This window comes from Arachis duranensis, chromosome 3, assembly GCF_000817695.3.
Source record: "Arachis duranensis cultivar V14167 chromosome 3, aradu.V14167.gnm2.J7QH, whole genome shotgun sequence".
Lineage (NCBI taxonomy): Eukaryota > Viridiplantae > Streptophyta > Magnoliopsida > Fabales > Fabaceae > Arachis > Arachis duranensis.
The window spans coordinates 76,073,348-76,085,909 of NC_029774.3; positions in this window are offsets into that span (position 1 = coordinate 76,073,348).

Consider the following 12,562-nt stretch of genomic DNA (forward strand, 5'->3'; position numbering starts at 1 on the left):
AAATAAAAAAATTCGAAAATTAAAAGAAAATAAGATCAAAACAAATTGAAGACTGAATCAATTAGAATAATAACTAAAATGAATGAAAAATAAAATAAAAATTTGAAAACCAAAAGAGAATAAAATCAAAGCAAATTGAAAGCTAAATTAATTAGTTAATTGAAAAGATTTTGGAATTAGCAATTAAAAAGATATGATTGAAAATTATTTTGAAAAAGATATGATTGCAAATAAAAAAAATTATTGAAAAGATATGATTTTGAAAACCTTTGACTAAATTAATGCAAAATTTCGAAAATTATGAGTAAAATAAGGAAAGGATAATTTTTTTGATTTTTAAATCTTAATAAGGAAAGAGAAAAACAACAAAAAGACACTAAACTTAAAAATTTTAGATCAAAACAAAGAGAACAAACAAGAAAACTTTGGATGTCAAGATGAACACCAAGAACACTTTGAAAAAAAATTTTTAGTGAATAAAAGCACAAAAGACACCAAACTTAAAATTTTTAGAAAATCAAACACAAATTTTCGAAAACTTAAAGGAAAACACAAGGAAGACACCAAACTTAAAATATAAAACTAAACTCAAATAAAAGACTCTAAACCAACAAAAATAAAACAGTCCTAATCTAAGCAAGGTTGGAATAGAATCCAGTGATTCTTTTGCGTCTGTCACTAACGCCCAGCCCTCTGGAGTTTGAAGCTCGTCACGGTCATTCAATCATTGAATCCTACTCAGAATACCACAGACAAGGTTTAGACCTTCCGGATTCTCTTGAATGCCGCCATCATTTCTAGCTTATACCACGAAAATTCTGGTTAAGGAATCCAAGAGATATCTACTCAATCTAAGATAGAACGGAGGTGGTTGTCAGGCACACGTTCATAGTTGAGAATATGATGAGTGTCACGGATCATCACATTCATCCGGGTTAAGAACAAGTGATATCTTAGAATGGAAGCAAGCATGATTGAATGAAAAACAGCAGTAATTGCATTAATCCATCAAGACACAGCAGAGCTCCTCACCCCCAACCATGGGGTTTAGAGACTCATGCCGTGGAAGGTACACAAAGAAACGTGTAAAGTGTCATGAGGTCGAGATACAATGTCAAAAGATCCTATTAATAGTGAACTAGTAACTGTTAACAAAGGTAGATGCAAGGGTAAGTCCATATGGATGAGTGAGTCTAATTCAAAAATGGCCTCACTAATGCTAAATGCATTCAAAACATTAAACATTGGAAATAAAAAATCAAGCAAAACCAAGATTACAATCATAGAAGGAGCATAGCACACAATGAACAAAATTTGTGGTTATAATGTGTAACCACTCATTAAGGCTCAACAACTCACAAGGTTATTTTGTTCTATCACTCTTCTATGTTTCACAAAAAATTCATTTAAGCAAGTTTTTAAAAACAATTTTTCCAAATCAATTCCATAGAACGTCCTAAAAATAAAATTCTTGGAGATCTTTGTTGTTTTTCACCAAAATTATTTTCTATATATGAATGTATGTATGTTGTGATAGATGCAAAGTTTTCAAAATTTCTTAGTTCTTCTCCTAATTTTCAACATCACAAAAAACTAACGTGAACAATTAGGATCAAAATTGAACTAAGCATTATGCTATTCACATCATCCAATTACAACCAATATCTATAAGCTATATATCAAGCAAAAGCAAAAATGCCAAAAGCAATAACTAGAAATAAACTAAGATATATATATAGATATATATACCAAAAGAAAAAATGCAATGCAACAGTTAAAAACGCTCCAAATATCTACAAGAAACATAATAAAAGAAAACAAAAATAAAGTGCAAAGTATTCGAAAAAGAAAATTTATGCCCCAAAAAATGGCGAATCCTCCCCACACTTAAGCGTTGCACGGTCCTCTGTGCACGAATACAATCCGGGAGAACGGCTCTAAAGCGCTCCACCTTTAGCTGATGGATGCGGGGCTCGGGTTGCATGGAAAATTCCAAGTTCAATGCATTCTCGGCATCTCCATCCTCAGTGTCCTCCTCCTCCCCCGGCTCCTTTTTGTTATGTCTTTATAGCAAGAATTATGTTGGTTAGGCATTTCTCAATAAAATATCGTTGCAAGCATAGCTCCAAACCAAATAACAACTCTCACATCAAATTTAGTTTTGGTTTTGTCACATGTACAAACCCCAATGAAAATTTAACCGAAGTATTTAAACCTCGGGTCGTCTCACAAGGAATTGCAATGAAGTGGTCAATTATTGGTTATAAAGATGCAAGGGGGTTTGATTTATAAAAGGGATAAGACAATAAGGGGCAAGAAAGTATATGGCAAGAAAAGTAAATCAAGCAAGGAATTAAAGAAAGCAAGTAATAAAGAGAGATATTCATGGCAAAGATTGAGAATATAGGCTTTCTATCCTAGTCATACAATGACTAATTCATCCTATTTAGTCAACTCCAACAAATAGAAGAAGGTATCATGTTATCTTCACATAGGGAGAACGTCAAACAAGACTAATCAATCATTTCACAATAGTAAACAAGAATTTATCTTATTACGTCATCCCTGACGATGGAGGAAGGTATCATGTTATCCTCATACTCGAAGAAAGTCTAATAAGACTAGCTAATCTCAATCCAAAAGTCCTAATCAACTTACTAATTGAATTATCAAAAGATTAGCGTCAATGGAAATAATATTAGCTAACAACTCTAGATCACCAAAATGAGTTGGGTCTTAATGACTCAAGATTGCCCAATTTCTCTTTCCAAGCTAGGAATGCTAAAAAATCTACTCTAACATCCTACCAAGAATTTTGTCAAACACTTGGAAGGCATAGGAGGAAAGCATAATAACTGTGCAAGAATAATAAAATCTAACAACAACCAATTGCAAAGAAAGTAAAACTCACAACTCAAATTAACAATAAAGGAACATCAAACATCAAATTGCATTAAAGGAGATCCAAATCCAACATGAGTGCATGAACATAAAAGGAGCATGAAAGGAAAATTAACAAGAGACCCAAGAGAATTAAAGTGTAGAAACAAGAAATTGTAGAAGAAGCAAGTTGAAAATCAAGAAATTGGACCGAGATCTAAGATGAGAATAACCCTAAGAACCCTAATTCTAGAGAGAAGAGGGAGTTTCTCTCTCTAGAAACTAACCTACATGATGCAAATCCTACAAGTAAGTGCTCCCCCTTGTCCAATCTTCAATTCTGCATGAAATACTCTCTGGAATCCATTGGAATTGGGCCTCGAAGGCTCAGAAATTACCCCCAATGTTTTCACTTTAATGAAGTCACGTGCGAGCATCGACGCGTATGCATGGGTCACGCGTACGCGTCGCTGTGCAACGTCTTCTTCCACGCGTGTGCGTAAGTTGCGCGTGTGCGTCGATGAATATACTCCAAATCCTTGATTTTCCTTGAGTTCTCCACTTTGCATGCTTTTCTCTTCACTCCTTTGATCCATTCCTAGCCCTTTTCAACCTGAACTCACTCAACAAACACATCAAGGCATCTAGTGGAATCAAAAGTGAATTAAAATCACCAAATTAAAGGCCTAAAAAGCATGTTTTTACACTTAAGCACAAATTAAGGGATAATTACAAAACCATGCTATTTCATTGAATAAATGTGAAAAAAAGGTGATAAAATCCCCCAAAATAAGCACAAAATAAACCACAAAATTGGGGTTTATCAGTAATCATGAACTAGTAGTTGAATTTCGAACTTCCTTGCATATCATTAATATGTGATATTCATTCTTAATATATGACGCGTTGATAATCATAAAGCCCAAGTCGATGATTGGTCGACTATTAGTTGTTAAGACGGAGTAATATTTAGTTAACTTAGAAGGGTGGATCAGTTCGGAGTGATGTTAGATTTAAAATAGATAAGGGTTAGAGATAAAGATATTCCAAAAACTAATTTTAGGACACGTTATGGTCATTATGCGTATACGGTGATGTCTTTTGGATTAACCAATGCTCCAGCAGTATTCATGGATTATATGAATAGGATTTCCGGCCGTACCTGGACAAGTTTGTCATTGTCTTCATTGATGATATTCTTGTTTATTCTAAGACTGAGGAGGAGCATGCTGATCACTTACAATCTTTGCTGCAATTTCTGAGAGACAGGAAGTTGTACGCTAAGTTATCTAAATGTGAGTTTTGGAAGAGTGAGGTGAATTTTCTCGGTCACGTAGTGAGCAAGCAGGGAATAGCCATGGATCCTGCTAAGGTAGAAGCAGTGATGATATGGGAGCGACCAACTTCACTGACAGAGATTAGGAGTTTCCTAGGTTTAGCGGGATATTATCGGAGATTCATTAAGGGATTTTCACAGCTCGCCTTACCTTTGACTAAGCTGACTAGGAAGCGTACACCTTTTGTTTGGACTCCGGAGTGCGAAAAGAGTTTTCAAGCATCGAAGAAAAGGTTGGCTACTGCACCCGTGTCGCAATTTCCTGAGCCATGTGAACCGTTTAAAGTGTACTATGTTGCATCATTAAAGGATTTGGGCATTCTGATGCAGCATCAGAATGTTGTAGCATACGCCTCACGGCAATTAAGGCCGCATAAGATGAACTATCCGACTCACGATTTAGAACTTGCTGCTGTTGTGTTTGCTTTGAAAATCTGGAGGCATTATCTCTATGGTGTTAAGTTTCACGTTTTCTCAGACCATAAAAGTTTGAAGTATCTCTTTGAGCAGAATGTAACGACCTAATTTTCAGTATGTCTAGATCATACCAAAAACTGAGCGCTACCAACTTGTCTTCCTAATTATTATCTATTATTATTATATGAGCCTGAATCGTTGTTAAGAGCATAGTTATTTTGCGAGGTACTTTTTGTTTTGAAAACATTTGGGTTAATAAAGAGAATCATTCATAATCGATTCACAATGAATAAAAGATAAAATAGGTATAAACAACCACACATACATACATCACAAGTAGTTGACAACATTCAATGATTTAGCCTTCATTAGAATATAGACTTTTAGTTAGAACACCCTTAGATATAGCTAGATAATAACTATATACATATATATACATACAACGTCCCAGGCCCTGACCTGTTCAAGAAATCCCTAAGCTGGCACCCAGGCTAGCCTAGACTCTATACTCACCGAGTCCCTCTAAACTACTAAAGTGAGGGAAAGTACGTTCTAAGTCTTCAAAATTCAAGTAAGGTAGAACGTCATCAAAAAACGGAACATCATCTACTCCTCCTCCACACGATCAGACAGTGCCATATGACATCTCTCTAGTACGTCATCAAGTATCCACACAACAGGAGTCTCGTACACAAGATTTAGGTTAAAGTTCACGTACAAACGGGGTGGAGACATTGGTTGGTCTCACAGTATATACATATAAAAAGAGCACGAGATTCACCCTAGACCCAGAGGACTACCTAGAGCGGAATCCTTCTTGTGAACGGTCATCAGTGAGCTACGGAAGGGTACTCATGCTTCCATCTGAAGGGGAAAGGGAGAGAGAAGGGGTAAGAACTGGGGAGTTCTTAGTAGGGCCGGGGTTATTAGTTACGTTCATTAATTCCATGTTGTTTAGCAGACAAATAGCAGAAAATCGAGAAGTAGTAAACAAAAGACAGATAAAAAGAGAAAATAGAAAAAGCAGAAAGCAAAACACAAACAAAAGAAGAATACATTCAAACAACAATCATAAGAGAGGAAATGCGCAACCAAGTATGTTGCATGTCTAACCCTAGTGCAGGTAATGAGCTCATTTGTCAGTTACATACCCGCTCCCAACGTTACCTGGAGTCCACTGACCAGGTAAGGCTTCCCTGTTGGCAATGCCTCACGCAAGAGTCCTTTGACTGGTGAGGCAAACCACAGCAAGAGTCCTTTGACTTACAGGGCGGCACTAGCAGCCCACTGTAAGAGTCCTTTGACTTGCATGGCAGAGCTAGTTAACTTATATTTGCCCAACACACTCACTGTAAGAGTCCTTTGACTTACATGAGTATATGCTAGTTGTGTTTTCTCGATACCTTTGTAAGAGTCCTCTGACTTACAGAATAGCATTATAGCTAAGTATCCCAGGGAAGCGCTCTCTGTGGCCATACCACCATCTATCTGACTTCCTCTCTGCAGCAGATTCTTACATAATCATTCTCATTGTCATCATTCATTATCATTCTCATTATTCATCATCACTTTAACCTTCTTATGCAGTACATCTTTCTTTCTATGTTCAATCATGCTATACAAACTCTACAACTTTTACTTTTACAACATCTTAATTCAAACTATTTCTCTGTATTAGATTACTCTTTTCTCTTTGTCTTTTTACTCTGCTCTGATTACTATTTTCTCTGTATCTTTTTACTTTTCTCTGGTTACTCTATTCTTTGTGTTTCTTTACTCTGCTCTGATTTCTCTGTTTAACATATGTATTTAAAGCTTATGTAAATTTTGGTATGAATAGTTAGCCTGTCCCAAGTATAGGTTCATTAAGTCTATACTGAAACAGTTTAACTTTTCATATTATACCTAACCCTAGCCACAACTCAAGGACTAACTATGTTGCCCTAGGTTAATCACTTATCTCTGTCTATTTTTCTGTTATTAAAACTTTACAGACTTTTCCTTGGTTTTTATCTTTTCTTTAACTTTTTATCTTTCTTTTATATTACCACTCCCTAAGTGTTTTATGAAGGTAAATATGAGATTCTGCGTTTAAAGTTGTCTTTCAAAAGCTTTTACAGAAAACTGCATGTTCCGCAGTATTTTATTATTTTTCTTAAAATATTATTTTTAATTTAATTTTATTATTTAATATTTTATTATTATTTATTATTTTATCATTAAGTTTTCAAAAATTACCCCACTTTAACTTTTAACCTTTAAAATTTATTTTTTACCACCCGTAACTTTTAATATTTCTACTTTAACCTCCTAACTTTTAGAAATTACAAAATAACCCCCCAAACACCAAAATATTTACTTCCTTGCCCTTTTATGGATCAAAAAGGTGTTCTTCATTGTTCTTCACCACACTCAAAGTGTTCTTCGTGTTCTTCATAAATTCTTCAGATTCTTTCTCTGTTTTCACCCGTTTTTCAGTCTTTTTAGCAACCGATTTTTACCAAAATTCATAATAAATTCCTAGCCACTAAAACCCCATCTTTTCCACATGATTTTAACATAAATTGAACCCCAATTTAAAGGTTAGGGTTAGAAATTCCAGCAGCCACAAGAACATGCATTCATAGCTTGAATATCATCAAATTTCATCAAATTTTTACCAAAATTTCAACAAGAATCACTCATATAAACCATCATTTTCAAGCACAGCCAAACCATATCATAATCACACAACTCAAACACAATCAATCAAGATTAATTTCATCAAACCCTACCTGGTTTTGCTGCTCCTAATTCAGTTATGTCCTTAGGTGGTCCTTAAGCACTTTTTCCTCCTAAATCACATCAAGAACAACTTTAAATCCAAAAACTCTCAACTGACCAAATCTAACTCAGCATTTTAGAATGGGATTTCTCACCTTATAGTTTCTGGAAATTAACATTTCTTGGCCCTCAAGTTAAGTTAAGCATGATTCCTAAGGAAGAACATCAAGAAAACACATGTTTTGTATGTTTTTCCTTGAAAACCGAATTGAAGAGGGAGGGAGACAGCCATATCACCTTATTTCCAGCCTTGATATGTTATATGTTTATGTAGAGGAAGAAGAGAGGATCATTTTGGTGAAATCGGAATTTTGATTTGAGTTTTAGTTCAGAAGAAATCAAGCTTTGAAGATTAAGTGTTCATGAAAGTTTCTCTCTTTTCTGTCTTGTTATTTTTGGCCAAAATGAAGAAATGAGACAGCCTTGGAGGTTTTTGGGGTGTAAGGTGTGTGGTGATTGGTTGGCTTGGAGGTGGATTAAAATAATATTAAAATATCTCTGGTGTATAACTACTGAAACTAGGTGTATCGGAACACTTGTAAAAACATCTCTAAAAATTATTTTCTGAGTTACTAGCATAAATGACACTAGTAACATATTTATTATGAGAATAAAACATGTATAATGAGGCCTTAGCATTGCTAAAGTCATAAGCACCTGCACCAGTAAACTATGAACCTGGTTAAACCGATTTTTTCGTTTTCAACTAAAACAGACCAAGTAACCTTATAATATCATTCAAAAAGCTTCTAATACTAATATAATGACAATATTATCCGATTATCTCTCTTCTCTCATGAATCGAGTCTGATTCATCAAATTGAGACTATTTACGATAACTAGAATCAAAACTCCTAACCGATACGGTTCAAAAACTAGGTTCTTCGCAATTGCGTTGTCGGGCTTATCTCAACTAAGGTCCTAAGTTAAAGATAATATAATGACAATGAGGATTGAGATGCTTGATGATATAGCAGAAGTTCTCCCCTTAATGACCTTCTAGAGAAATTCGTACTTTCAGAAAAGATCTCGCGTACTCGAAAATCAGGGTTGTTACATTTTACATATTTTTCTCTTTCCTCATTAAATTCAAAAATAAAAAATATATTTTCTATCTTATCTTTTAATTAATTTTTAAAATTTACATTAAAAATTAAAATCTGAATTTTTAATTTTTTATCTTATCTTATCTTAGTTTTCAATTTTCAAAAATCAAATATTTTCAAAATAAAAAATCTTATCTTTTGAGCTTTCTATAAAATTCAAAATTTTAAAATTCAAAATTCAAAAACCTTATCTTAGTTCAAACCTTAAAATTAAATTTCAAAATTAAAAAATATAAATTTTAAAATCAAACCTTTTTTAAAAATCATATCTTTTTTAAATCTGTATCTTATTTTGTTGACTTTTTCAAACTTCAAAATTTAAATTTCAAATTTCAAATTTCAAATTTCAAATTTCAAATTCAAATTTCAAATTTCAAATTCAAAATTCAAAATTTAAAATTTAATTTTCAAATTTCAAATTTTAAATCCAAATCTTTTCTAATCTTCTATCTTATCTTATTTTCAAATCTTTTTTAATTAATTTCTTATCTTCTCTCTCTTCTTTTTCAAAACTTCCTAACTATTTCTTCTCTCTCCTAATTTTCAAAATCTCCTCTTCTACTCCTCTTTCTTCTTTTTTGAAATTCATTAATTAATTCTTTTAACTTTAATTTCGGATTAAAGAAATAAATAAAATACAAACAAAAATATTTTAATTCTTGTTTGTCTTCTCTACTTCTATTTCTTCTTCTATTTCTTCTATCTTCATTATTCTGTCTCTTCTTCTACCTTTCTTCATCATGAACCCAAATGGGAATAAAGAGTTTAGACGAACTCTGGGGTCCTATACAAACCCAACTGTTGATTTCTATGGAAGAAGTATTATCATACCTCACATCAGAGCAAATAGCTTTAAACTAAACCCTAAACTCATTACTCTAGTGCAGAAAAACTATGAGTATTCTGGATTTTCACAGGAAGAACCTACAGAATTCTTGGCAAATTTCTTAAATATTGCTGACACAGTACACAATGAGAGAGTAGACCAATATATCTACAGATTATTGCTCTTTCCTTTTGCTGTAAAAGATCACACAAAGAGGTGGTAGGATAACCAGTCTAAAGCTAGTCTGAAAACTTGGAAACAGTTAGTAGACAAGTTTTTAAATCAATACTTCCCTCCAAGAAAGATGACCCAGCTGAGGCTAGACATCCAAGGCTTCAAACAAGGAGATAATGAATCTCTTTATGATGCCTGGGAGAGGTATAGAAGGATGCTAAGAAAATGTCCCACTGAAATGTTTTCAGAATAGTTATGGTTAGACATCTTCTATTATGGACTTTCAGACATGGTTAGAATGTCTTTGGACCACTCTGCTGGTGGTTCCATACACATGAGAAAGGCCATTGGAGAGGCTCAAGAGCTTATTGAGACAGTTGCCACTAATCACCATCTGTATTCATCCGCTGAGACCTTTATAAAAGGAGAGGTTAAGGCAGTAACTACTGAACTTAACCCTCTATAACAGGATGGCCCATTGACTCAGCAACTGCACGCCCTTGCCCAGCAACTACTGGAATCGCAAGAGGCTCTGCGAGAAACTCAGGCTTCTAACAAGAATGTAGAAGCACAATTTTAGTCAAACAAGATAGCAGTTATCTAAGCAGATAACAGAGGAATGCCAGGCCATGCAACTAAGGAGTGGGAAAACCTTGAATACCCAACCTCAGAACAACAGGAGGTTAGAAAAAGAACAACTGACAGAGGATAACCAGGTCTCCGCACAAGATAACTCTGGGCGTTCAAATGCCCAGGGAGGTATCACTCTCGGCATTGAACACCAGGAAAGGGCAAAGATTGGGCGTTCAAACGCCCAAGGAGGCAACACCCTTGGCGTTGAATGCCCACAAGGGAATGATGCCCCTGGCATCAAATGCCAGGAAGGGGGCAGCAGCACGGGCATTGAACGCCCAAGCAAGGGAGGCCAGTCACTCACTAATAACAACCCTCCTAAGCAAGCTAGTAATCCCCCTTCCAACACACATGGCACTCTGCCTTCATTAACCAAGATTGTTAAAAATAAGGCTAAGATGCCATTTCCTCAGAAACTCTGTCAAGAGGAAAAAGATAAACAGTTTGCCCGCTTTACGGATTATCTCAGAACATTAGAGATCAAGATTCCTTTTGCAGAGGCTCTTGAACAGATACCTTCTTGTGCTAAGTTCATGAAGGACATTCTGAGTCTTAAGAAGGATTGGAGGGAGACAAAAATAGTCCTCCTCACTGAAGAGTGCAGTGCAATCATTCAAAATAGCCTACCAGAGAAACTTAAGGATCCTGGAAGCTTTATGATACCATGCACTCTAGGTGATGCTTGCACAAAGACAACTTTATGTGACCTTGGAGTAAGCATCAACCTAATACTTGCTTTATTAATAAAAAAGCTTTGCTTGACTGATGAAGTCAAACCAATCCGCATATTTCTTCAACTTGCTGATGGCTCTATTAAGATACCATCAGGCGTAGTTGAAGACATGATTGTTAGGGTTGGACCCTTTGCTTTTTTCACTAACTTTGTGGTGTTGGATATGGAAGGGCACAAGAGTGCATCCCTTATCCTAGGGAGACCCTTCCTAGTTACAAGATGGATGATGAGCGGATAATTTATATGCTTTTTGGCATTGTTTTTAGGTAGTTTTTAGTATGATCTAGTTACTTTTAGGGATATTTTCATTAGTTTTTATGCTAAAATCACATTTCTGGACTTTACTATGAGTTTTTGTGTTTTTCTATGATTTCAGGAATTTTCTGGTTGAAATTGAGGGACCTGAGCAAAACTCTGATAAAAGGCTGACAAAGGACTGCTGATGCTGTTGGAATCTGACCTCCCTGCACCCGAAATGGATTTTCTGGAGCTACTGAACTCCAAATGGTGCACTCTCAACGGATTTGGAAAGTAGACATCCAGAGCTTTCCATCAATATATAATAGTTCATACTTTGTTTGAGATTTGATGACGTAAACTGGCGCTCAACGCCAGTTCCATAATGCATTCTGGAGTCAAACGCCAGAAACACGTCACGAACTAGAGTTGAACGCCCAAAACACGTTACAACTTGGCGTTCAACTCCAAGATAAGCCTCTGCTCGTGGATAGATCATGCTCAGCCCAAACATACACCAAGTGGGCCCCGGAAGTAGATTTATGCATCAATTACTTACTCCTGTAAACCCTAGTAACTAGTTTAGTATAAATAGAACTTTTTACTATTGTATTTTCATCTTTGGTCTCAGTTTTATTTTATTATTCATCTTAGGAGACTATTGATCACGTTTTGGGGGCTGGCCATTCGGCCATGCCTAGACCTATCACTTATGTATTTTCAACGGTGGAGTTTCTACACAGCATAAATTAAGGGTGTGGAGCTCTGCTGTACCTCAAGTTTCAATGCAATTACTACTATTTTCTATCAATTCGATTTATTCCTATTCTAAGATATTCGTTGCACTTCAACTTGATGAATGTGATGATCCGTGACACTCATCATCATTCTCACCTATGAACGCGCGTGACTGACAACCACTTCCGTTCTACCTTAGACCGGGCGCATATCTCTTGGATTCCTTGATCAGAATCTTCGTGGTATAAGCTAGAATTGATGGTGGCATTCATGAGAATCCGGAACGTCTAACCTTGTCAATGGTATTCCGAGTAGGATTCCAGGATTGAATGACTGTGACGAGCTTCAAACTTTGGACCATTTTCACTGAGAGGATGGGATGTAGCCATTGACAATGGTGATGCCCTACATACAGCTTGCCATGGAAAGGAATAAAAAGGATTGGATGAAAGCAGTAGAAAAGCAGAGATTCAACAGGGACAAGCATCTCCATACGCTTATCTGAAATTCCCACCATTAATTTACATAAGTATTTCTATCCTATTTTATTTATCTTTTAATTATCTAATCCAATCACATTTAAATCAGCCTGACTGAGATCTACAAGATGACCATAGATTGCTTCATACCAACAATCTCCGTGGGATCGACCCTTACTT